The 27,356-nt window shown below is 42.1% G+C and overlaps 1 protein-coding gene and 1 long non-coding RNA gene across 4 annotated transcripts in view; one reads left to right on the top strand and one right to left on the bottom strand.

Moving 5' to 3' along the window:
* GRIK4 (glutamate ionotropic receptor kainate type subunit 4) overlaps window positions 1–23,911 on the bottom strand; it is a 210,134-nt gene extending 186,223 nt beyond the window's left edge. For 2 of the 3 annotated variants that reach the window (XM_072155630.1, XM_072155632.1), the window contains exon 1: window positions 23,512–23,910. The gene's annotated coding sequence lies outside the window, so the exon portion shown is untranslated. Of the gene's footprint in view, window positions 1–23,511 lie in introns of all 3 variants that reach the window. The other variant, XM_072155633.1, reaches the window with a different exon arrangement.
* Window positions 18,520–27,356, top strand: part of LOC140134872 (uncharacterized) — a 28,609-nt gene continuing 19,772 nt past the window's right edge. The window contains exon 1 of the long non-coding RNA XR_011856417.1: window positions 18,520–18,732. This is a non-coding gene — a long non-coding RNA (uncharacterized lncRNA). The remainder of the gene's footprint in view (window positions 18,733–27,356) is intronic.

Genomic DNA, 27,356 nt, shown 5'->3' with positions numbered 1-27,356 from the left:
TCATGCTGGGTGGAGTGCAGAGTCTCCTGGCTTGTGATTGGCTCTGTTTCTGGCCGCCAAAAAGCAAAACGGCGGGAGCTGCCATTTTCTCGAGCGGGCGAAGTATTCGTCCGAGCAACGAGCAGTTTCGAGTACGCTAATGCTCGACCGAGCATCAAGCTCGGACGAGCATGTTCGCTCATCTCTAATAAGGAGTCAAGCTGTTGATGCCCAAATTAATCCATTGCCATTCAATATTTTCACACAATAAAACATGAATACTCCCAGGACGTACATTTGTTCTCCTTTTTGGGCTTTTTTTTTTGGATGATTTTCTTTTGCTATTTTTTCTGTATACAAGCAAACAGTCCGGAGAAAGGAACACATACACCCACACAGAATCTCACAAACGACTTGTTAATTAGCAGAAGTATTTGTATGAATACAGTTAATCCGGCAGGCCTAGATTTTGTAAAACTTCTGAAGACAGCCTTGGCTAACATATGTCACTCGGTAATGCCTGAGAGAGGTAATAATTAAACTGAGCTACTGAGACAAAATTTGCTCATTAGATGTTTTCTGTGGACAAGCAAAAATTTTGTTTACATTGCAAGCGATAGAAGGAAGAACCAGGATAACGATCCTGGTGTTATTGATCTGCTTTACATATGTTTTTCAAAGAGGAAACACAAATACAAACGCCCTCGTCTCTAACTATTAGCCGATCCATGGGGGTTCACGGGAATAAACTTCTATGTGGCTAAAACTTTATGACTGTATTGGTCCATATTAAAACAATATAAGTGCCATTATCATATAGTAGCTGACGCGTTTCGGTGGGATGTAAATCAGACTCTCTTAATCATAACATCTGTGTTCTAGTTGGAACAGTTGCAACCCCCTAAGGCAGTTCCGGGTGCACGTAAGCCATGACAGTGGTAAACTGACTGCATGGTCTAGTTCCAAACAAAGTTCAGATGGTGACACTATGGACATTGCTATGGGAATGTGACGTGGAGAAGTGCCTAGGAGCGAATCAAATTTGCCTTTGGACCATTGGCCCATAAGAAATAAAATTACTCCATAAGTTCATCCGTTTCATCGACCAATGGCAAAAAGAGCCTAGTAGCCTCCAAAGTTGGATGTAATCTGTTGTACCTCTGGGGTCCAGTAGTAATTGCTTGGACCCACCAGATAATCTTCTGGTTCTTATAGGCAAGTATTTGTGTAACCAGCATCATGGCACAGAATTCGGGTTCAAGCAAAGCTAACTAGAACTCCAGAATCACCCTACAAGTAAGAAGACCATTTTGTAGGGCATTTCCAGACATTCCATTACTGATTTCCAGGAATCTCAAAGAGAACTTCAACCTTTAACTTTATGCAGATTTCTGTAGCTTCTTGGTGCACTGGTGATGTGGCCTTGTCTGCTGTGGCACCTGCTTTCTTCTTCCTATGGTGCCCCTAAAGTACACTGCATTGATCCTTTACCCAATGATTGGCATGTCCCAATAAAAGTAGGTGTATAACGGATCTAAAAGGTACATCGGCAGACACAGCCACGCCCACAGTGCACCAAAAAGCTCATGTACAAAAATAAATTTTCACATAAAAGATAGATCAATTGGAAACCGGAAAGAAATATCTGGAAATCTCATAAAGGGCCCTACACAAAGGTTTTTCTATTTGTGGGGTGATTTGGGAGTAAACAATCTAAGTTTAAGAATGTTTACTTTACAAAAAAATAGTAAATCTGCCCTAATTTGTGCAAGACAGATAGTATGTTATCCAAATCACCTACTAAGATTTGTAAATAATGAATAAAAACATTGCAAATGACCGAAAATTTTCACTAAGGGTCCGGCTGCACCTACAATTTTTGTTGTAAGTTATTTTGCTCCTCAACTGATCTAAGCTGAAGGAAAACGAGCGACTAGACGGCTTCAGCTTCTATCAGTATCCATCAATGTTATTCATTCTGTCACCCACTGACCTGAATCACGGGGGGAAAAAAGCTGCAAAAAACTTATCATGTCACAGGTAATGAAGACTAATGCACGTTGGCATCATATTCCCTTAGAACGTAATAGGACCTGTCAATGGATACAACAACATACAGTAAAAAAATTGTCCGAGCGCGCTGTAAACCATCGACATAGCTCGGACGGGTTCTTATTTTCTACAAGACAGACGTTTAACCCCATAAATGCTGTCCGATATACAAGGTCAGTCAAAAGTCATTGGACTCTCTTTTTATTTCAGAAATGAAAGGGAAAATGGCCCCAACAAGTAACGGGTGATGGGGATATTCTTTTAGGATATGTCTGGATTATGGTCCCCATCTTGAAAACTTGCATTTGATCCATCATGGTGTCTTTCTAAATGGCGAACATGATCTGTAATTTGATTTAGTGGCATGACTTAAAGCTAGGAAGCTAATGAATATAGATGTAAGGAGCATGTAGACTCACAATGTCGTGGCTTTGCTTCGTGTCACTTTGTCTTCTTGGTAGAAAGCCATTAATTTCTAATGTCATTTCGCTATAATTAACAATGTAGTTGAAAAGGAGTAAAACAGAATCTTGTTTGTGCCTTTATGAATTCTAGTATACTGCCATTGCTGAAAAAAGCCGATCGGTAGGGGTCTCAGGAGTCAACCCCAGGGTCGGCACCATCACTGGGCATACCTGGGCAAGTGCCAGGCCCCAGAGCTGCTGGGAGGCCTCATAAGGCCGTACATAAGGAATCCGTGGGGGAGAGGGAGGACTGTATCTAATGATTCCATAGAGGGCGTATAAAATATAAAATATAACCTTGAGGGGGCTGCTTGTTATGGAACAGGAACTGTTTTAGTTTCTGAATTTTTAATGCTTCCACGTGAGTTCACCACAAAGGGGCCCTGTCGCCCAGGGGCCTACTGAAACCTGGAGCCAACCCTGGTCGACCCCCAACAATTTACTATTAGTCATCTATCTAAAGAGTAGTCAAGTGCAAAGTCCCTGATAACCCCCCTACTACATCTCCTTAATCCCCTATCTCTATCTCCTTTCCTCTTCGAAAGGTCTCTTGGATATTGGAAATCAGACCAATCGATTCATAAAATAGATTCATAAAAATTCCACATTTAAAGGGGTTGTCCCACAGGGAATACTGCGGCAGATTTATTTGAATTCTTTACTAAGTAGCCGAAGAAACTGAGTAAAATTTTCAATATTTATCAAGGGTTTGAGACAGTTTTACAAATGGGCAGGACCTGCTACGACCGGTATGGAAAAAGGAAGTTCACCAAGAAATATCCAATGTGCCGTGAGATTGACACATTTTTTCTGGTGTAAACTAAGCCAACTTATAGGAGGTGCAAAGTAAGACTAGACAGTCTTCTACGATGCCACATTTTTCATTCAGCATTAAAAACTTTGGTAAATGTTGTCCATCCGGTCCAGCTAACTTGACTCTCGTCGTACTTTTAGACACTTTTAATGAACCTGCTATGTTGTTCATAACTTAATCCAGTTCAGAGTTAGAAAACAATTTCCATAATTACACCTATTTCAAAAAAACACTTTGAAATAATGTCAGAATAGCGCCACCTGCTGTTTCTGTGAATAGCTTTCACTGTGACCACTTATTACTGAGGTGGACTTACATACTCACTTCTGTTTCTCTCTTCTGTTTCTGTCCTTCAGCTAAGGGATTCCTAGTTTGATAAGGTAGCTTCAGCATCTTCTCTGATTGTTAGAGGAAAGGCTAAGCCAGTGATAGGAAAGTAAGATCGTATTACTACAGTTGTACTTAAGCATATCCTCTTACAGATAAAGAGGATGTTGCAGCTGCAGAGATAGACAGATCACTACACCAGGGACCCGTTCTTTACCCATTAGACAGAGAGAGGCAGCACTGAACATGCTGTGTCCACCTTAGCCCATTCGTTGAGGTGGACATGAAATGCCTGTTCAGTGTAAACAACAGGGAGCGCTATCTTAACATATTCTAACATTATTCCCTGAATATCTGGGGAAAGATGCATTTCCAAACATGTCTAATCACAAAAAATGTATCTAACCCTAAACACTATTCTTCATAGGGGCGTCTCGTTAATATAAAATCTCAGATTATGATGTTTCGCATAGTAGACCACGGTATACAATAGGTATTCTCTTCCCCTGGTGTCTGACATAATAACAGTCACACTTTATGTGATTGTATTTCTTACACAAAAAAATTACTATATTTATGTATTATTCATTTAATGAATTTTTAATACTTTTATGCATATTTTAGCCAGAGCCAGGAGTTTATTCTAATAATAGGAAATCAAAAGGTGGTAATTTTTTTTTTTTTTGTGCTACTTCTCGCTTTTGCTAAATCTGTAAAAGGCTATTCAAATCTTCAACTGCATGACACAAACCTTAACTCAAAGGGGATGTTATTTCAAAAAGACCTACATTTTAGATCATTTTTTCTACAATTTATTAGATTTCAAAAAGTGAAATCAATTACAATTGAAAAGAATTGTGTTCCCCATTTGCCCTCTCTGCCGGTAGAATTATTTTGCCTTTCCAAAATCTATAATTTTCTCCACACCATTGTTGAACTTCAGTACATCACTCAATTTGAGCCAATTTTACCGGGTAGAGGATTTCCCATTACTATGTTCTCCACACTCCTCCCTATGGGAGTCTGACCTGTACATTTCCATCTCCTGAGAGATGGTCATATTGCTCCAAGATGGTCTTCAAGGGCAGTTATCAAGTATCATTAGAGGAAACCACCAACACACTAGATTTTAATGGATGCTGGAGTGAATGTCATGCGCCTGGGGATCAATTACGACGCGTCTGATTGTACAATCCTTTTGGTGGCAGATTCCAAGCCATATAAATTATCCCTTTAATAAACACGTTGAACTTTTTGTGGTTTCCTATCAAAATATATTATGTGTAAAATGGCTTTTCTTGCTGAATAATAAAAATAAATCCATAATCCCTTGTGGATTTCTTGCCCAATTCCCTGCCGCTCTGCACTTCCCGGTTCAGGAATAACACCCGACATAGGGTCAGGCCACCATTAAGGTCATTGATTGGATGCAGAGATAACAAGTCCCTGTGCTTGGACCTGGAAGTGCAAATTAATAGGGGTACGGGCTGGAGAGCCATGAGGGTGGGGGTGGCTTTTTTTTTTTTTTTTACAGTAGGCTGAGCAATTTTAAGTATAATTTTATTGTGATAGATCTCCCCTTTGATAATCATGTACAAAAAATGCCAATGAATTTACACGTTGACCTTTAGACCCTACACAAATTTAAGTATTAAAAAGGGTTAGAATTCTCACATACCGGTAATTGTACGAAAAATCTATTTAACATTGCTTGTAATAGATTTATAAAGTGTGGTAGACAATTATATGGCTTTTACAAAAAAAAAAAAGAGCTCTGGCTTTAGGATTGTGGATTCACAGAATCTTAGAGTGACGTTAGCTGGAAAAATTGCGCCAACATTTTGGTAAATTTTCTAGTGTAAGCAAGACCAACCAATAGGGGGTGTAAATAATGTGACAGATTTACCTGGCAGCATCAGACACAGTGATAGATTTCATTGCCCACAAGAAATTTTGTTCCACCAAACCCTCTTTTTGCAGCGTGGGGAGGGGTGCACCAGCCATGAGGGCGGCACGGTGGCTGAGTGAGTAGCCTTGCAGCACCTGGGGTCCTGGGTTCGAATCCCACCCAGGTCATCATCTGCAAAGAGTTTGTATGTTCTCTCCGTCTTTGCGTGGGTTTCCTCCGCGTACTCCGTTTTCCTCCCACACTCCAAAACATACTGGTAGGTTGTTTAGATTGTGAGCCCCATGGGGATAGGTACCAATTTGACATGCTTTGTGCAGCGCTGGGTAATCTGTGTGCGCTATATAAATAAAGAATTATTATTATGAGGTGAGCCTCTTGCCTCAGGCAGCACCACCTACAGCAAGAAGAGGGGCGGCATCATAGGTGCAGTCAGTTGCGACAAATCAGGACCTGACACTTAAAAAGAATGTCAGAATGGAGAACCTGCTTACTGAAAAATTAACCCAATATATATCTCTTGAATGGGGCAGAGGAGGACCTCAGGCAGCAGATAGCTTTGGTTTACCCTTGGGCGTGGGATGTAACCTGCGGTCTGTGAGCATTCAACAATTTAAGATCCCATTTCTCATTTTTCTCATAATTATCTATTTTTAATAATTTATAATAAATCCTGGCTGTATGATTATATTTATTATACCCTATCCCCCACCACCACACAATATGATAGGCTTATACATGCCGATTCGGTTTAGACCCCGGTTTGCTGTATTAGGATTATAAATGTCTTTAACCATTGCCATATCAAACCTTTACCTGTCGAAGTCGGGAAGGAATAACATGTCTAAAGGTCCATTGGGAGTAATTAGAGAGGAAAAATGACCTTCAGGCCCCTGGCTCTACTGAGGCTGCAAATTACACATTTCTGTTACTAGAGGCGAGACACCGCGATGCTTCTGCCTGTTTATTAAGTCGGATTACAATATAGATTCAATTTAAAAGATTCCCTATGTGTCCGAAAAAAAAGCCCCCCTCCCCCCCCACTACTATTATACCGCCATCCACAATGCTACAGTCATAAAAGCAATTTGTGGTAATCTGCACATTTCTAGTAATTGTTTTCATTGCTCCAAATAAATTCACGCTCCGGCGCACAGGCTGCAAATTTCAGGGCTATTATTTTGTATGCAATAGAAACCTAAATATACAGGACACGTAAAATCTCCATAAAAACGCCAATCATTACGGCGGGACGCCGCTCGAATTCTTGTAACATTAGACATTTACAAGATAAATCGAGGGAGAGGCGCAGTCTGGGGATAGTCGGGGTAGGAAATCATTGTGCTCTTGGGGTAAGTATTACAAGACTTGGATACGGCTCTAGGGTTAGGTTTGGTCACCGACGGGTACAATCTCAGAATTACCGTAACTTCAGTGTTTCTTTATGGTGGGGAAGCGGTCGCCCAAATACTGTATATACAAATATAAGCGATAAAACAAGCTTGGTTAAACAGCAAAACCAATAATATGTGTTCACTCCCTAGAAACGAAATAAAGACATACGGATTCATGATCGGTACGATAACCAAAAAGCACAAAAATGGGTGAGGAGCGGTGGGTTGAGCATGATTGTTTATCCTCCATTTAGTCTTGCTGTACTTCAGTATCTCCAGTGATCACATAGAAGTTAAAGCATCAGGCATACATCATTCATTCAGGGGTACAAGAGGCTTCCTAAACGGTGACCGGTCCCCCACTATCAATGGGCTTCTTTTTCCAGATACAGGCAGTCCCCAGGTTGCGTACAAGATAGGGTCCGGAGGTTTGTTCTTAAATTGAATTTGTATGTAAGTCAAAACTGTATATTTTATAATTGTATATCCAGACAAAAAATTTTTAGGCCCCAGTTACAATTGGGGTTTAAACATTTTTTTGCTGTAATGGGACCAAGGATTATCAATAAAGCTTTATTACAGACACATTACAGCTGATCAATGCAGTCTTGGACTAAAGTAACATCCAGAGAGCTTCACTAGAGCTCATTGCTCTAGACCATCCCCATAGCATCACCCACTGGGGGTCATTTACTAAGGGCCCGATTCGCGTTTTCCCGACGTGTTACCCGAATATTTCCCATTTGGCCGATTTTCCCTGTATTGCCCCTGGTTTTTGGCGCATGCGATCGGATTTTGGCGCATCGGCGCTGGCATGCACGCGACGGAAATCGGGGGTGTGGCCGAACGAAAACCCGACGGATTCCGAAAATACCGACGAATTTAAAAAAAAGTGTAGCTCGGCACGCGCTTACCTTCACTCAGCCCGGCTCGGTGTACTCCAGTGCCTTCCGATGCTCTTCAGCGCAGCAGCGACATCTGGTGGACGTCGGAGGAACTGCCTTAGTGAATCGCTGGAAGACCCGAATCCACCGCAGAGAACGCGCCGCTGGATCGCGAATGGGCCGGGTAAGTAATTCTGCCCCATTGTGTCTCTCTTTTCACTGTCTGTCCTCTCTGGCAGGGGATGGGGAGTGAACAGAATAAGTTATAATCTCCTGCTATAGCTCCTTCTATTCATCAGTGCTCACACTTATAAACAAAGGATAACAGAGAGTCTGCACACAGCACAAAACTAAGTAGCTTGACTGCTGAATCACTTGGTGAACATAAAGGTATTATTAAGGCAGTGAAGAGTGGACAACCCTTTTAAGTCAGTTCTTTTGATCCAAAATTTGCAAGTATTTCTAAGATACTTCAAAGAAATACTTGCACCTGTTATGTGTGTTCCACCACTACTAGCTTTGGCTCAAAATAACTGAAGGGAATAACTGAGAACTTAATGGAGATGTGAACTGGGCCCTTACTCCTCATGTGATACTGATGCTAGTAAACTTTGTTAAAAGATGAGGTAGACTTTAAAGGAAATCTACCATCAGGATGAAGGACTGTAAACCAAGTACACTAACATACCGGTGAGTGCCCCCTCTTGCAGGATCTGCTCTTCTTTAAGCTTCCTATGCGTTCGATTTTAAGAAAAGTTTTAAAAAGTATGCAAATGAGCCGGAGGGGCTCCCAGTTCTATTAACACCTATGGAGCCTGGAGCCCCTCAGTTTCATTTGTATAATTTTAAAAGCCTTTTCTTGTAAGACCAGGGCATAAGTAGCTAAGAGTAGGGCAGATCCTGCCAGAGGGGGCACACATCAGTATGTCATTGTGCTTGGTTTACAATGATTCATCCAGTTGGTAGATGTTCTTTAAGGTTTCCAGAATACTCCTTTAAATTAAAGCTGACAAAATGTAAAAGATAAAAAAGTCGTTTTCTTTGAGATAAAGGTTCCTGCCTCTGGTGGTTACTCGGATGTCCTGTCACATCTTCTTTCTTGTGTTGAAGTTTTGGAACTTTGTGCTCAGTGTTATTCATTAAGTGCATCGTAAGGTTTTTCCGGTGTCGAAAAATGACTTCTGGGTGGCTGCAGGTAAGTCATAGCTGCTCCTGTCACATCTGTGTCCGCGGAGGCGGAAGACAGAAAGCTTTAGCTTTCACATAGAATTTCGTCAGAAATCTCTACACGAGAAAAAGTGTTGATCCACAACTGATCCAATTGCAGATTATTATAGAATCAGATGAAATAGTAATCTCCAGTTTTTTGACCATTACATCAAATATAAGGAATATATAATAATAATAATTCTTTATTTATATAGCGCACACAGATTACACAGCGCTGCGCAGAGCTTTCCAAATGAGTCCCTGTCCCCAATGAGGCTCACAATCTAATCAACCTACCATTATTTATTGGAATGTGGGAGGAAACCAGAGGACCCGGAGGAAACCCACGCAAACACGGACAGAACATACACACTCTTTGCAGATATTTATCTGGATGGGATTTGAATAACATTGAGCCACAGTGCCGCCCATATAATTATAATCAAATTATACATTAATATTTTGTTATTATATAACAAATTTTATAATCATTGAAATTGTTCAGCGCCTATTGACCTATAGCAGGCTGTCCTGCTCCTGCTCTACAACACACCGGCCCAGAGTGTCTGTGCCAGTTCAGCACTTCCTGCTCTATAACATGCTGCCTGCAGATAGAACTCTATGTACAATCTGCTCAGCTTCCCTTGCTCTATAACATTCTGTTTGCAGTTAGGACACCATGTACAAGCTGCTCAGCTCCTCCTGCTGTATAAAATGCTTCCAGCAGATACGAAAATATGTACTATCTGCTCAGTTTCTTCTGCTTTATAGCATGCTGCCTGCTGATAGGACACTATGTACATTCTGCTCAGCTCCTCCTGCTCTACAACATGCTGCCTGCAGATAGGACACTATGTACAATCCGCTCAACTCCTCCTGCTCTATAACATGCTGCCTGTAGATAGAACACTATGTACATTCTGCTCAGCTCCTCCTGCTCTATAGCATGCTGTCTGCAGATAAGACACTATGTACAGTCTGCTCAGCTCCTCCTGCTCTATAAGATGCTGCCTGCAGATAGGACACTCTGTACAATCTGCTCAGCTCCTCCTGCTCTATAACATGCTGCCTGCAAATAGGACACCATGTACTATCTTCACCACTCCTCCTGCTCTATAACATGATGCCTGCAGATAGGAAACTATGTACAATCTGCTCAGCTCCTCCTGCTCTATAACATGCTGCCTGCAGATAGGACACTATGTACAATTTACTCAGCTCCTCCTGCTCTATAACATGTTGCTTGCAAATAAGACACAAAGCTCCTCCGGCTCCATAGAATAGAATAGAATAGAATGCTTTATTGTCCCCATAGGGGAAATTGACTTTGTCACAACGACAACAACAACACCTCCATTCATGATCACAATTGTACATATACAAACAAGTAAAATACAACATACATATACAAATAGATAATAAAAGTTATTTTAAAAAAAAACAGTAAAAAGTAAAAAAAACACCATATTACGGATATTAATTACTTGCCCATAACATGTGGTTCACAGATAAAACAGAAATATAATGTGAGAGATTGCCTTTAAAGAGTCTCATAAATTCTTATAATTGTCTATTTAACAGGTCATGGAACATCCACTTTAATAACGATGAATTCATTATCATTATCAACCTCATTTATTTGTAGTAACATTTTTGTTCTTCTTTCGGTGCCCCTTACAGACACCAAGCTGCTGTAATCCGCGCCTCACAGTGCGCAGGAATCTGGCGTCAGCTTCGAGGCGTTTGACCATCTGACGATATATTAGATAATTGCTGTTTATGGCGCCGGCTCATATTTTACGTACAGCACTTCGGAGATGCTCTCCATCCAGCCACGATTTTTCATCCACGTCTGTGAAGTCACATTTGGCCGGAGTAAAGTAGAAATATCCAAAGCCTTCTCTAAAAATACTACTTCCCATCTCCGAGGCCTGTAATCTATGACTTCCATTAACAAGGCAATTGTGAGTCTGTATCAAAGGCCGCGCCGCGCTCCTGCAGCCTATTATCAGCGCAAAGTGTTTTCTACCAAACACAAACAAAAGGCCTCATTCACCGCATAACTAGCGTCATTAGCGACTGGAGATCCCATACGCCGCCCCTGAAACCCATCATTATTCTTAATTTTTCTATTATGCGTCACCCGCTGGGATTTTAATACTGAAATTTGTGAAGAGGATGAAAATGCATTTATTCAAGGTTTAATATATCTCAACAGGTGACAGGAACGTAAAATATAACACAAACGTACTAAAAATATAAGACTTTTTTATATGTACAATCCAATAGTTAATGGATTGTATAATGGGGGGGGGGGTATGAGGCCGTCCAAGTATCTTCGTCCCCCTGGGTAAAATGGCTTGAGCCCTACTCAAGATTGACCCAATGGTACACCATCAAACAACATGATCCTTCTGGTATAATGCTTACGGAAAGCAACTGGCTTCATGGTTACAGAGCTTCTTACAGAAAGCACAGTTTAGAAATACAGCAACAGAACCACTCAAGGATCAAAAAAAAATAATTAAATAGTGCGCTTTACCCACTCAAGGTTTAAACTCTTTGAAAAACTGATAAAAAGGCATCTGGCATAATGGTTACAGGAACAAACTGGCTTCATGGTTACAGAGCCAATCAAAGAAGGCATAGTTTAGGAATACAGCAACAGAACTACTCAAGGACAAAAAAAAAAATTAAATAGTGCGCTTTACCCACTCAAGGTTTAAACTCTATGAAAAACTGATAAAAAGGCAAATGGCATAATGGTTCCAGAAAGAAACTGGCTTCATGGTTACAGAGCTAATTAAAGAAGGCATAGTATAGGAATACAGCAACAGAACCACTCAACGACAAAAAAAAAATTTAAATAAAGCGCTTTGCCTACTCATAACCGGCATAATGGTTACAGAAAGAAACTGGCTTCATGGTTACAGAGCCAATCAAAGAAGGCACACTTTAGGAATACAGCAACAGAACTACTCAAGGACAAAAAAAAATTAAATAGTACGCTTTACCCACTCAAGGTTTAAACTCTATGAAAAACTGATAAAAAAGGAAATGGCATAATGGTTACAGAAAGAAACTGGCTTCATGGTTACAGAGCTAATCAAAGAAGGCATAGTATAGGAATACAGCAGCAGAACTACTCAAGGACAAAAAAAAAATTAAATAGTGCGCTTTACACCACTCAAGGATAAACTCTATGAAAAACTGATAAAAAGGCAACTGGCATAATGGTTACAGGAATAAACTGGCTTCATTGTTACAGAGCCAATCAAAGAAGGCACAGTTTAGGAATACAGCAATAGAACTACTCAAGGACAAAAAAAAATAAATTAAATAGTGCGCTTTACCCACTCAAGGATAAACTATGAAAAACTGATAAAAAGGCAACTGGCATAATGGTTACAGGAAGAAACTGGCTTCATGGTTACAGAGCTAATCAAAGAAGGCATAGTATAGGAATACAGCAACAGAACCACTCAAGGACAAAAAAAATTAAATAGAGCGCTTTGCCTACTCATAACCGGCATAATGGTTACAGAAAGAAACTGGCTTCATGGTTACAGAGCCAATCAAAGAAGGCACACTTTAGGAATACAGCAACAGAACTAATCAAGGACGAAAAAAATTAAATAGTGCGCTTTACCCACTCAAGGTTTAAACTCTATGAAAAACTGATAAAAACGAAAATGGCATAATGGTTACAGGAAGAAACTGGCTTCATGGTTACAGAGCTAATCAAAGAAGGCATAGTATAGGAATACAGGAACAGAACTACTCAAGGACAAAAAAAAAATTAAATAGTGTGCTTTACACCACTCAAGGATAAACTCTATGAAAAACTGATAAAAAGGCTAATGGCATAATGGTTACCGGAATAAACTGGCTTCATGGTTACAGAGCGAATCATAGAAGGCACAGTTTAGGAATACAGCATCAGAACTACTCGAGGACAAAAAAAATAAATTAAATAGTGCGCTTTACACACTCAAGGATAAACTCTATGAAAAACTGCTAAAAAGGCTAATGGCATAATGGTTACAGAAAGAAACTGGCTTCATGGTTACAGAGCTAATCAAAGAAGGCATAGTATAGGAATACAGCAACAGAACCACTCAAGGACAAAAAAAATTAAATAGAGCGCTTTGCCTACTCATAACCGGCATAATGGTTACAGAAAGAAACTGGCTTCATGGTTACAGAGCCAATCAAAGAAGGAACAGTTTAGGAATACAGCAACAGAACCACTCATGAATTAAAAAAAATAATAAAATAGGGCACATTGCATAAAACCAGAACACAATCCTGATAAGGTCCATAACACTCAAGGATAAACTGTAACAAAATTTGTTACAAAATGGTTACAGAGCCAATTAAAGAAAGTACAGTTTAGGAATACAGCAACAGAACTACTCAAGGACACAAAACTCATTAAAAAAGGCTCAATGCACAAAAACAGAACACAATCCTGATAAACGTCCACACCGCTCAAGGATAACCTCCATCAAGAACTGATAAAAAAGGCAACTGGCATAATGGTTACAAGACATAACTGGTTTCATGTTTAAAGAGCCAATCAAATAAGGTACTGTTTAGGAATACAGCATCAGAACCACTCAAGGACTAAAAAAACATTAAACAAGGCACATTGCACAAAAATGGTACATAATCCTGATATGTTCCACAACACTCAAAGATAGACTCTAACAAGAACTGATAGGCAACTAGTTTAATGGTTAAAGGACGAAACTGGCTTCATGGTTGCAGAGCCTATTGAAGAAGGCACACTTAAGAAATTAAGGAGTTACTCTCAAAGATCCTACTGACATGATGGTTATGATCTTACTGGAGGCAACTGGCTTCATGGTATGAAAGAGTATACTGTATCAATATTACTTCATCTATATAATACCCTTTATAATCGCAGCGGTGCGAATAATTAAAAACCACAAATAACACAAGACATGAGGACAAAATAGAACCAGCAGATAAGTGTTATGAGGCGAGATAATATCACTGTATCTCATTACAATATTACCTGTATGATCTTAATCACAAAGTCAATGTCCAATTATCTCCCCATGTGTATAGGCCTGTAGTGTAGGGTGTGGCTCAAATTCCCCCTCCGCTAGGGTGCCCCAAGGCACGTCTCGCGTAGTTGCTTCTTCCAGCAGTGTGTATTGTAATAAGGATTTACTGACCAAAAGGCAACCAGCTTCATGGTTAGAAACCCTTTTAAAGAAAGTAGAGTTTAGAAAAACTGCAACAGAACCACTCACCGAAGGCACAAGCCCACAGTCAAATAATATGTACCAACAAAATTTCCACTGGCTTGATGGTTATGGTTTTACTGGAGGGAACTGGCTTCATGATAGTTACAAATCCAATATACTAGGGCACAGGTTACAAAACCAGAACACAAGCCTGGTAGGGTCCAAACCACTCACAGATGACACAGCAGATGTTAATAAGAATTTACTGACATAGAGGCATCAGGTATAATGGTTAAGCTCTTACTAGAGGCAACCAGTTTGGTGGTTTCGGATGCTCTTTTAGAGTATGAAGTTTACAGAAACAGAAAAAGAACACAGTGCTGGGAAAGTCCATAAAATAATCCCGGAACCATTGCTTCTATAAATCAGTGGATGCTCTTGTGGCCCATGGTTCTGACCCAAAAGAAAACCCCACCATTAAAGGATAACCCAATCAGAGGATAACTCAATGTGAAGGCAACTAGTCTCTATATTCTAAGTGGAGGGTGGGCCCTCCGCATAACTTTATCTGGTGGGCCCAAAGAACCCCAGTCTGACACTGGTAACAATAATATAATCCGATGGGGGGGGGGGAGGGGATGTATTAACGCACTTGCGCCATAATTCTGGCAGGTCTGCGTAAAAAAAACAGTGTGAAAAGCCTTACAACCACAGTTATCAAGGCTTTTGAGACCTGTTTTTAGCCATTTTCCGACTTGTCCGACGGAGGGGGCGTGGCCTTCAAAAAAGGGTCTTGGCTTGGTCTACAAGGGGGCATGGCCTATTTGAATGTTCCATGCACCAAAAATTGTGGCGCAGAGTTTAGACCTCTTTAAAGTAGGTCTAAACTGGAAACCGACAGTCTTATCCTGCACCAGATTCATTAACACAGTGATAAATCTGCCACTGAAAATGACTAGGGTTTTCCTCCACTAAACTGACGGAACCTGGGACACATTGATAAATCCCCCCCAATGTGTCACAGCAGGGAGAACCACAGTCAACAGCAGAGCCTACAGGTCTCTTTAGTAACAATACAGTCTTTTGGTCTGTTGGATTACATGGCGGGCATCCGGGGCACCAGCCCCCTGGCCCCCACCAGTGAGTCAGAGGAGGGGGGCCCTGGTATCACTAAGCAGGGGACACTAATATTGCCAACTGCTGAAGATTATCGGAACACTCCCTCTGCTACCATATAACTCGAGCAGGTGACTCTACCTATGTTACTACATCACAAGCGCAATTCTTCTCCATAGATATATGTAAGGTGGTTGCGGCCCCACCTCCTACATGTGAAAGTCCACAGCTGGTCCTGTAACGCCAGACATCTAGAGATAGGTAGAGGTGACACGCAGGTGACAGAGGGCCAGATGTGTAAGACTCCTCTGAATTGCAGGCACCGGGCGCAGCTCCGCGCCACTCACATCATTTACCTTTATTGTACAATTGTAATGCAAACCGCAGGAGGTCAGCGGGTGATGTGCGAGCAGCCGCTCTCCCGAGGAGAACTCGCTCATCCAAAATGTCAGGACTGAATGACAAGTGATCCCAGATAAAGAGCAGCTGGCGGCCGCAGCGAGGTGTGAGGTTCTAGAGCAGAAATCACTGGAGGCAATCACACTCATCGCTTACTATTCCTGACGCCATTAGCTCATCAGCCGCCAAAGCCTCCGGTGCTCACATCTCAGGACAATAAGCCACAATCCAGGTTCCAGGGGTTTCCTATACGGCACTCACAGATTTTCTACAGGGAATTTTTAGGTCAATCAATGGTCAGAAGATTTGTAGATTTTAGTAACATGGGTTTAAGCTGTAACTAACAATGTAGCAGGTATGACCCCCGTTATGTGGCCCAACGAGAGACATAAGGTTCAATAACTGCATCACTGTGCGAATCATCCCCATACTGTGACATCACTGTGTGTATTACCCCTGTACTGTGACATCACTGTGTGTATTCCATATGTACTGTGACATCACTGTGTGTATTATCCCTGTACTGTGACATCACTGCTTGTATTATCCCTGTACTGTGACATCACTGCTTGTATTATCCCTGTACTGTGACATCACTGTGTGTATTATCCCTGTATTGTGACATCCCTGTGTGTATTATCCCTGTACTGTGACATCACTGTGTGTATTATCCCTGTAATGTGACATCACTGCTTGTATTATCCCTGTAATGTGACATCACTGTGTGTATTATCCCTGTACTGTGACATCACTGTATGTATTATCCCTGTACTGTGACATCGCTGTGTGTATTATCTCTGTACTGTGACATCAGTGTGTGTATTATCCCCGTGCTGTGACATCACTGTGTGTATTATCCCTGTACTGTGACATCACTGTGTGTATTATCCCTGTACTGTGACATCACTGTGTGTATTCCATCTGTACTGTGACATCACTGTGTGTATTATCCCTGTACTGTGACATCACTGTGTGTATTACACCTGTACTGTGACATCACTGTATGTATTATCTCTGTACTGTGACATCACTGTGTGTATTATCTCTGTACAGTGACATCACTGTGTGTATTATCTCTGTACTGTGACACCACTGTGTGTATTATCCCTGTACTGTGACATCACTGTGTGTATTATCCCTGTACTGTGACATCACTGTGTGTATTATCTCTGTACTGTGACACCACTGTGTGTATTATCTCTGTACTGTAACATCACTGTGTGTATTATCCCTGTACTGTGACATCACTGTGTGTATTATCCCTGTACTTTGACATCACTGTGTGTATTATCCCTGTGCTATGACATCACTGTGTGTATTATCCCTGTTCTGTGACATTACTATGTATTATCCCTGTACCTTGACATCACTGTGTGTATTATCTCTGTACTGTGACATCACTGTGTGTATTATCTCTGTACTGTGACATCACTGTGTGTATTATCCCTGTACTGTGACATCACTGTGTGTATTATCCCTGTACTGTGACATCACTGTGTGTATTATCCCTGTGCTGTGACATCACTGTGTGTATTATCCCTGTACTGTGACATCACTGTGTGTATTATCCCTGTACTGTGACATCACTGTGTGTATTATCCCTGTACTGTGACATCACTGTGTGTATTATCCCTGTACTGTGACATCACTGTGTGTATTATCTCTGTACTGTGACATCACTGTGTGTATTATCCCTGTACTGTGACATCACTGTGTGTACTATCCCTGTACTGTGACATCACTGTGTGTATTATCCCTGTACTGTGACATCACTGTGTGTATTATCCCTGTACTGTGACATCACTGTGTGTATTATCCCTGTACTGTGACATCACTGTGTGTATTATCTCTGTACTGTGACATCACTGTGTGTATTATCCCTGTACTGTGACATCACTGTGTGTACTATCCCTGTACTGTGACATCACTGTGTGTATTATCCCTGTACTGTGACATCACTGTGTGTATTATCCTGTACTGTGACATCACTGTGTGTATTATCCCTGTACCTTGACATCATTGTGTGTATTATCTCTGTACTGTGACATCACTGTGTGTATTATCCCTGTGCTGTGACATCACTGTGTGTATTATCCCTGTACTGTGACATCACTGTGTGTATTATCCCTGTACTGTGACATCACTGTGTGAATTATCTCTGTACTGTGACATCACTGTGTGTATTATCTCTGTACTGTAACATCACTGTGTGTATTATCCCTGTACTGTGACATCACTGTGTGTATTATCCCTGTACTGTGACATCACTGTGTGTATTATCCCTGTACTGTGACATCACTGTGTGTATTATCCCTGTGCTGTGACATCACTGTGTGTATTATCCCTGTACTCTGACATATCAGTATTGATTAACAGTGCGGGGAAGAACTAGAGCATCCTGAGAACATGCAAATTCTATGCACATTGCTCTTGGTGGGATTCCTGCCAGGACCCCGGTGTTGCAGGGCTACAAACCACTAGACCATTGTCCTATTCCTAGGGGTCGTCTACTTTTGGCTAAATACCTCTAAATCCACACTACATGTGCCATGGCTGTCCCTGATCCTACTGGAGGGTCTAGTAGAGTCCTGAGTCGGTATAATTGGCTTTACGTAACAAGTTGTCCATAGAGACTATGGTGGGTGTTCATTCTTATGTGAATTAGCATAAGAAACAGCGGAATATTTCCCAACACATGAATATTTTATAGCGCAGGCTGACGTAGCTGCAGAGGCTACTTTGTATGATATTCAGATGAGGATTCCACCATCGGATACAAATCCCTCCCGATAGACCCGGTGCACCGCCCCGGACAGACCGGGAGATCAACGACACGTGATATACAGGAAGTCTCCAGACGTCTGAGCCCAAATTCCCCGACTTATGAATTCATCTTGGAAGATTTGAAGTGGGAAATGATTATTTAAACCAACAGCTTAGCCGACTTTCTCGTATGAAAATGACAATATAAGGTAAGTTCTCAAGGGCTCCCGACAAGCCCGGGAAGAAAGGAATCGTACGTAGAATTCAATCAATGAGAGATTCTCGGAAAACGCATATAAAACAGAACAGACAGCAGTCCTCCAGTTAGTTATTGAGTCTTTCCGAAATTGACTTTTCTACCCAACCATTGCCTCTCGTGTTTACCCCATGGCTGGGAGCCGGCAGAGCGTGCGGGTTGTTGTTGTGTAGCGAGTAAATTGCTTCTGAACCTAGAGGTCATTGGATTACTAAGACTATGGAGACTCGTGGACGGTAGACGGCTATTCCCAGGATACCGGCAAATCATATGCAGCGGTGAGGATGCTGTGCGGATCCAATTCTTCCTAAGAAACCGATAGATTGTACAATGTCGGGGGAGGGGGAAATCTCATCTGCATTAAAGAAACAGAGGCGAGTATGAAACACTCGACTGCCCATGAAATCCAGCTTACCCCTGCAGACAGCTACCAGGAGGAGAGAAGTCTATGCTCTGCCACACACTCACGTGTTCAAAAATACACTGCAGTGTGCAGGCAGCATGTTATAGAGCAGGAGGAGCTGAGCAGATTGTACATAGTGACCTATCTGCAGGCAGCATGTTATAGAGCAGGCGGAGCTGTGCTGTGCTGTATTTAGTTTCCTATCTGCATGCAGCATGTTATATAGCAGGAGGAACTGAGCCGATTGTACATAGTATACTATATGCAGCGAGCATGTTATAGAGCAAGAGGAGCTGAGCAGATTGTACATAGTGTCCGCTCTGCAGGCAGCATGTTATAGAGCAGGAGGAGCTGAGCAGATTGTACATAGTGTCCTATTATCAGGCAGCATGTTTTAGAGCAGGAGGAGCTGAGCAGATTGTACATAGTGTCCGATCTGCAGGCAGCATGTTATAGAGCAGGAGGAGCTGAGCAGATTGTACATAGTGTCCTATCTGCAGGCAGCATGTTATAGAGCAGGAGGAGCTGAGCAGATTGTACATAGTACCCTATCTGCAGGTGGCATGTTATAGTGCAGGAGGAGCTGAGCAGATTGTACATCGTGTCCTATCTGCAGGCAGCATGTTGTAAAGCAGGTGGAGCTGAGCAGATTGTACATAGTACCCTATCTGCAGGTGGCATGTTATAGAGCAGGAGGAGCTGAGCAGATTGTACATAGTACCCTATCTGCAGGTGGCATGTTATAGAGCAGGAGGAGCTGAGCAGATTGTACATCGTGTCCTATCTGCAGGCAGCATGTTGTAAAGCAGGTGGAGCTGAGCAGATTATACATAAGGCTCATTTACTAAGGGTCCGCGGTCGGCACTATCGTCGGAATTTTCGTAGATTTCTGATGTGCGCCGCCTTTAGAAAAGGGTTTTGGCGCACACGATCGGATTCTGGTGCATCGGCGCGGGCTTTCACGCGACACAAATCGGGGGCACAGGATTTAACAAAGCAATTTGTGTCGCATGACATGCACTTACAAGCACCGGGAAGAAGAAGGTGAACTCCGGTGGACCTCGGCAGGGAAGCGACAGATGCAGGAAATCAGGCGCACGAGCGACTTGAATCGCACCGGACTTCATCTTAGTCAGACAGTCCGGATAGGGGATCGCGACAGGACCGTGTAAGTAAATTTGCCCCATCCTGCACAGCAGGTGGAGCTGATGTGCTGCCAGATACGGTACTATGTACAATCTACTCACCTCTTCCTGCTGTATAACATGCTGCCTGTAACTATGAGTCTATGTACAATCTGCTCAGCTCCTCCTGTTCTATAACATGCTGCCTGCATAAAGGACACTATATAGAATCTGCTCAACACCACCTGCTCTATAACATGCTGCCTGCAGTAGAACACTATGTACAATCTTCTCAACTCCTCTTGCTCTATAACATGTTGTCATCAATCGAACATTGGGGCACATTTACTATTTTCGGACTGTTCCCTATCTTCAATGGGAAAATGGCTTGCACAGGTATTTATGTAGCGTGTGCGTTGTGATTGTGTCCCATGCAACCTTTTTTTTTTGCGCAGTTGCGCCGGCTTCCATGCTAAACAATTTAGGGGCGTGTGCCGTTGGGATTTAACTTTCAAATTGGGTCACAAGCCCAAGCACTTACATGCACCAGGAATAAGAAGGTGAACTCTGTTGGACTTGAGGGGGAAGCGACACATGCAGGATATCGGGAGCACGATCTTAGTGAATCGCGGCAGAGTGCATTATAGTCGAACAATGCACTTCCTTGAACTCTGGTGATGAGGTAAGTACTATATGCTCAGTGCCTCCTGCTCTACAACATGCTCCCAGCAGAAAGCTGTGATAAATTGTTGGTCTGGATTTACAAATTTTGCATAAATTTTCCCTTTTTTTTCCATTATGATTTTTAAAATCTAAATATAATTTGTGATTTCTCTTACATTTTTAGATGACAAAATACACACACACCCATCACCTCCACAAGCCTCAGCTCCAGGTTTTCCTCTATATCGGATTTCTAGTTGCTGCTAAATGATTTACATCCTTACATTGATAGTTCTCTCCCATAATGTGATGAAATGAATATTCATGCGCAGGCCCTGGCGTATAGCGTGCAGAAAGCTAAATAGTGCGGGGAAAGTAGGAAGCGTCTGCGCCGTTTACACACACACGAGAAACAGTCCGAGAAATCACGTTTCTAATTATCATCTCACAAAATGACTTTGTAAATGTCACTTTGGAATTTGCATGGTCACAGTATCTCAGTCTGTACAGCTGGGGGATGTGGATGATGGTGGTGGTGGTGGGGGGGGGGGCTTGGATATTAATGAAAAGGGAGGGGGATAATAGGACAATATACAACCGCACTCACCTCCATAGAAAACATTGCACAGGGTCGTCTAACCCCACTCAGACCTAATCCGAATGCTGCAGCTACAGGATAGTGTGAACAGGACTGTGTGAGGATGTGTTTGCCAGAACGTGATGATGCCTGAGCCTGCAGCGTTTCATCACATCAGCACCAATACAAGCAGCTAAGTAACAATATCAAAAGAAGCCTTTAGCGCCCGCGCCGTCTGTGCCCGTATTTACATGCCAGTCTACATTGGATCGTATCCCGCCTCATCCTTATGCTGTTGATCCTATTCCTCATTCCAGGAATCTGGGTCCTGACACCACCGTCGATGCCCAGACTTTTTCAAATCTATGGGATACATTTTGTATCTCACACGTGGATAGAAATTGTTTCGGAGATGCGATGGTTACAAATCTAACAGATGGGTATTATCCACCTCGGACCTTGGTTCTGAATCAATCCTAAAACTGGAAGAACCCATTTTATTCAGATCATGACTAAAGCGGCTGAAACGCGTCCATCTATTTGATTTCTTTTTGTCGTACTGAAGGGAATCTTTCTTTATAGGTGGAGAAGTTTTTTTTTAAAGAAGATGAAATAAAGGATGAAAAATTGTCTTAAAAAATCCACGGAGAATCGTGCCGGATAGTTGCATGTGCCCCATTTTATTCATCTACCCAAATGCCAAAAAACTAAACTAATGGATGTTACGGTTTCGCATCAACAACTCGTAAATTCGGTAGGAGGGCACATAAGGTGTAAACCATCACGTCCCTTGTGGGTAATTGGTCATGGGGGATGATTGGACTGATGCAGACTTACTTTGCTTTAGGACCTTATTAAAAATAAAATTGGAACCCCCCCCCCATCACCACAGGGGTACATTTTTTTGTTATATATTTTATGTTACTGTGAATTTTCTTTTTATCTATTCAGTGGAAGGATGGATACAGATACAGAATAATATAACCGGATTGTTAATAATATGATGTATATAACAGCACCCACCCCGGGTAGCGAGGATTCGTATTCCTGACTCCTTCGCCCTGCAGGATGAGCGCCGTGTATATACTCATATGCCTATGGAATAGTTGCACGCCGCTCTGTAGCACCCAGCACCGAGCAGATTAACATTTGGCCCACCCTGTCTGCTGTGAAACACAATCCAATAATTAGAATTTGTCTCCTAACAAAAGTCAGAGCGACGTCTGGAAGCTTTTTTTTTTATTTTCTCCAATCCGTCCCTGCACTTTCATTAGAATTTCTCGTCATGTCCATATCATGTCCCCAGCTCTGCTTAGTAAGTGAGGATACGGGCATCATCTATACTGGAGGGCGAAGAAGAAGAAGAACCCCTCGGTAAGCTGCGTCTGCAGCTGCTGCGGCTCTCGCTCGGCCTGTACACCTGCCGCTCATGTCACAAGAGCTCACACATTCATCACCAGACATGGACTCATTACACGCTACTCCGGGGATGTGGGGGGGATACTCATTATACCACCGCAAAGTATAGCAATAATCCGCACAATCCGTATAGTACACCAAAGTATAGCACAATCTGCGCTGTGTTTAACATCTTAACTCCCGGGAGAAGATGATGCAGCATTGCCATATATCCGAGGAAAACAAAAATCACCTTAACCCAAATATTCCTGAGTGACGAGCGACGGGGTTTAACGTCACTACTCTATGAGTAGCGGCGATTATATCGATAACACGTTCGCGCGGGAAGGGGGGGCTGCTACACATGTAACGAGAACTTGGGACGTGTTTCTGAGCCGAAGCTGGTGACGAAGGGGTTAACGGTTGAGGTTGTCGAGCCACGGGCTGAATGACTGATCGGGTTCGGAGGCGGATTTTTGTTTTATCCAGTTTACGTTACCGAAAATATCTGATATGTCTACATGAGGAAGAGAATAAATGAGAATAGAAAATGTGGACTTGTGTTACCTGGAGAAATGTCAGTCCCCGAGCTCAGTGCATGATTCCTTCAGCCGGGTGAGAAGTGACTTAGGATTTCCTAGGTCTAATAATAAGAGGTGACGAAGCCGGGGGATAGTCCGTGTCTTCCCTTTCTTTCTCTTCCATGCTTCATTCTTCTGCCCCTGGTGTCATGTTACAGACGTTGCCTCCTAAATGCAGCAGCAGCAGCAGCGGTGGCACATTTGGGGGGTAATGCGGAGGGTGAGAGAGGAGACAATGAGACAGAGTTGCGTCTTCCTTCAGGATTATCCAGTAACACACAGAGGCAGAGCCGAGAAGAAGAGACATGAAGAATAAAAAAAAAAAAAAAGAAGAAGAAGAAGGGAGGATGCGATGGAGAGAGAGGAGGACAGGGGGCTGTGGAGAAGGAGGGATTACAGGGAAGAAGGGATTGCAAAAGGAGGGGTGATGGCTAGTTAGACAGAGAGGGGTCAGGGGAAGGAATGGAGTTGATGGGAAGGGGGTTGATTGGCTGGAGGGATGACGTAAGGCGAAAATAAGCCACGATATAGAAAAATAATAACGCAGCTCTACAGGTACCAAGTGGGAAAATTGCACGAAGAGCAATTACCTAATAGAATAAGTGGGCAAAGTCCTGCAGGAGAGTAATTGTCACAGAAATTTCAGAATGGTGCTTGTAGAAATTCTTGGACCTGCTACCGCCATGGCCATAGATAGATGTATGAGGTGTGGAGTATCTCTACTACCTGTAGTAATGGCTATAGATGTATGAGGTGTGGAGTATCTCTACTACCTGCAGTAATGACTATAGATGTATGAGGTGTGGAGTATCTCTACTACCTGCAGTAATGACTATAGATGTATGAGGTGTGGAGTATCTCTACTACCTGCAGTAATGACTATAGATGTATGAGGTGTGGAGTATCTCTACTACCTGCAGTAATGACTATAGATATATGAGGTGTGTAGTGTCTCTACTACCTGCAGTAATGACTATAGATGTATGAGGTGTGGAGTATCTCTACTACCTGCAGTAATGACTAGAGATGTATGAGGTGTGGAGTATCTCTACTACCTGCAGTAATGACTATAGATGTATGAGGTGTGGAGTATCTCTACTACCTGCAGTAATGACTATAGATGTATGAGGTGTGGAGTATCTCTACTACCTGTAGTAATGACTATAGATGTATGAGGTGTGGAGTATCTCTACTACCTGCAGTAATGACTATAGATGTATGAGGTGTGGAGTATCTCTACTACCTGCAGTAATGACTAGAGATGTATGAGGTGTGGAGTATCTCTACTACCTGCAGTAATGACTATAGATGTATGAGGTGTGTAGTATCACTACTACCTGCAGTAATGACTATAGATGTACGAGGTGTGGAGTATCTCTACTACCTGCAGTAATGACTATAGATGTATGAGGTGTGGAGTATCTCTACTACCTGCAGTAATGACTATAGATGTATGAGGTGTGTAGTGTCTCTACTACCTGCAGTAATGACTTTAGATGTATGCGGTGTGGAGTATCTCTACTACCTGCAGTAATGACTATAGATGTATGAGGTGAGGAGTATCTCTACTACCTGCAGTAATGACTATAGATGTATGAGGTGAGGAGTATCTCTACTACCTGCAGTAATGACTATAGATGTATGAGGTGTGGAGTATCTCTACTACCTGCAGTAATGACTATAGATGTATGAGGTGTGGAGTATCTCTACTACCTGCAGTAATGGCTATAGATGTATGAGGTGTGGAGTATCTCTACTACCTGCAGTAATGACTATAGATGTATGAGGTGTGTAGTGTCTCTACTACCTGCAGTAATGACTATAGATGTATGAGGTGTGTAGTGTCTCTACTACCTGCAGTAATGACTTTAGATGTATGCGGTGTGGAGTATCTCTACTACCTGCAGTAATGACTATAGATGTATGAGGTGAGGAGTATCTCTACTACCTGCAGTAATGACTATAGATGTATGAGGTGAGGAGTATCTCTACTACCTGCAGTAATGACTATAGATGTATGAGGTGTGGAGTATCTCTACTACCTGCAGTAATGACTATAGATGTATGAGGTGTGGAGTATCTCTACTACCTGCAGTAATGGCTATAGATGTATGAGGTGTGGAGTATCTCTACTACCTGCAGTAATGACTATAGATGTATGAGGTGTGTAGTGTCTCTACTACCTGCAGTAATGACTATAGATGTATGAGGTGTGTAGTATCTCTACTACCTGCAGTAATGACTATAGATGTATGAGGTGTGTAGTATCTCTACTACCTGCAGTAATGACTATAGATGTATGAGGTGTGGAGTATCTCTACTACCTGCAGTAATGACTATAGATGTATGAGGTGTGGAGTATCTCTACCACCTGCAGTAATGACTATAGATGTATGAGGTGTGGAGTATCTCTACTACCTGCAGTAATGACTATAGATGTATGAGGTGTGGAGTATCTCTACTACCTGCAGTAATGACTATAGATGTATGAGGTGTGGAGTATCTCTACTACCTGCAGTAATGACTATAGATGTATGAGGTGTGGAGTATCTCCACTACCTGCAGTAATGACTATAGATGTATGAGGTGTGTAGTGTCTCTACTACCTGCAGTAATGACTATAGATGTATGAGGTGTGGAGTATCTCTACTACCTGCAGTAATGACTATAGATGTATGAGGTGTGTAGTATCTCTACCACCTGCAGTAATGACTATAGATGTATGAGGTGTGGAGTATCTCTACTACCTGCAGTAATGACTATAGATGTATGAGGTGTGGAGTATCTCTACTACCTGCAGTAATGACTATAGATGTATGAGGTGTGTAGTATCTCTACTACCTGCAGTAATGACTATAGATGTATGAGGTGTGGAGTATCTCTACTACCTGTAGAAGATTACAGTCGCTACTGATTGATTTTCTTACCCTAGGAAGATAAAAACATAAATTTTGAGGCTAAATCTGCAGAAATCCTTTTTTCTTTTATGGGAAAGCTACCTTATGCGGTTCTATAGTATCAGGGCATCACATAATAATACCTTAACGTAATGTCTTCAATTCCATTACAATTTGTTGCAGCCATATAACTTGTCAGTAAAATCTTGTATTTAGCATAAAATGGCAATTTTGGAGCACTTATAACTCTGTGTTGTCATTCCTCTGTTGTTCTGCCTTGAAATCTATGAATAAATTATCAACTATGTGTTACCATTAAAATTACAAATTACAAATTGGCAAAGGGGAGTGTCCCTGCACACACTGGAAGCAGTGATTGGACAGTGTCAGAATAAGCAGGGACTGTTAAAGGGGTTTTCCCAGGAAAGAAAATTCTCACATATCAATCCCCTAGTGATGTTAACACAATAAAGATCATTTTAACTCTTTTATTTACAAATTTACTCAGTGTTATTGCTGTTTTAGCCCCTATCACTGTAAGGGCTGCTCAGTGTAAAATCCCATGATGTGGGCGGGCCTCTCTAAGCAGACACAATGGGGCTCATTTACTTACCCGGTCCATTCACGATCCCGCGGCGCCTTTTTCAACGTTGATTCGGAGCTTGCCGGGATTCACTAAGGTCGTGCGCCTGATTTTCACTAGGTGTCGCTGCTGAGCTGAAGTCCACCAGAGTTCACCTTCTTCGTCCCGGTGTATGTGAGTGCTTTTCTTGCGACACCAATTTTTTTTGAATTCCGCAGCTTTTCCGAATCTGTCGGGTTTTCCGACGGCCACGCCCCCGATTTCTGGCTCGTGAAAGCCAGCGCCGATGCGCCACAATCCGATCACGTGCGCCAAAATCCCAGGGAAATTTGACACAAATAGGAAATATTC

The sequence above is a fragment of the Engystomops pustulosus genome, chromosome 6, assembly GCF_040894005.1.
Source record: "Engystomops pustulosus chromosome 6, aEngPut4.maternal, whole genome shotgun sequence".
Classification (NCBI taxonomy): domain Eukaryota; kingdom Metazoa; phylum Chordata; class Amphibia; order Anura; family Leptodactylidae; genus Engystomops; species Engystomops pustulosus.
Note: the sequence above shows the minus strand (reverse complement) of the source record. Positions and strands in the feature narration are given on the sequence as shown.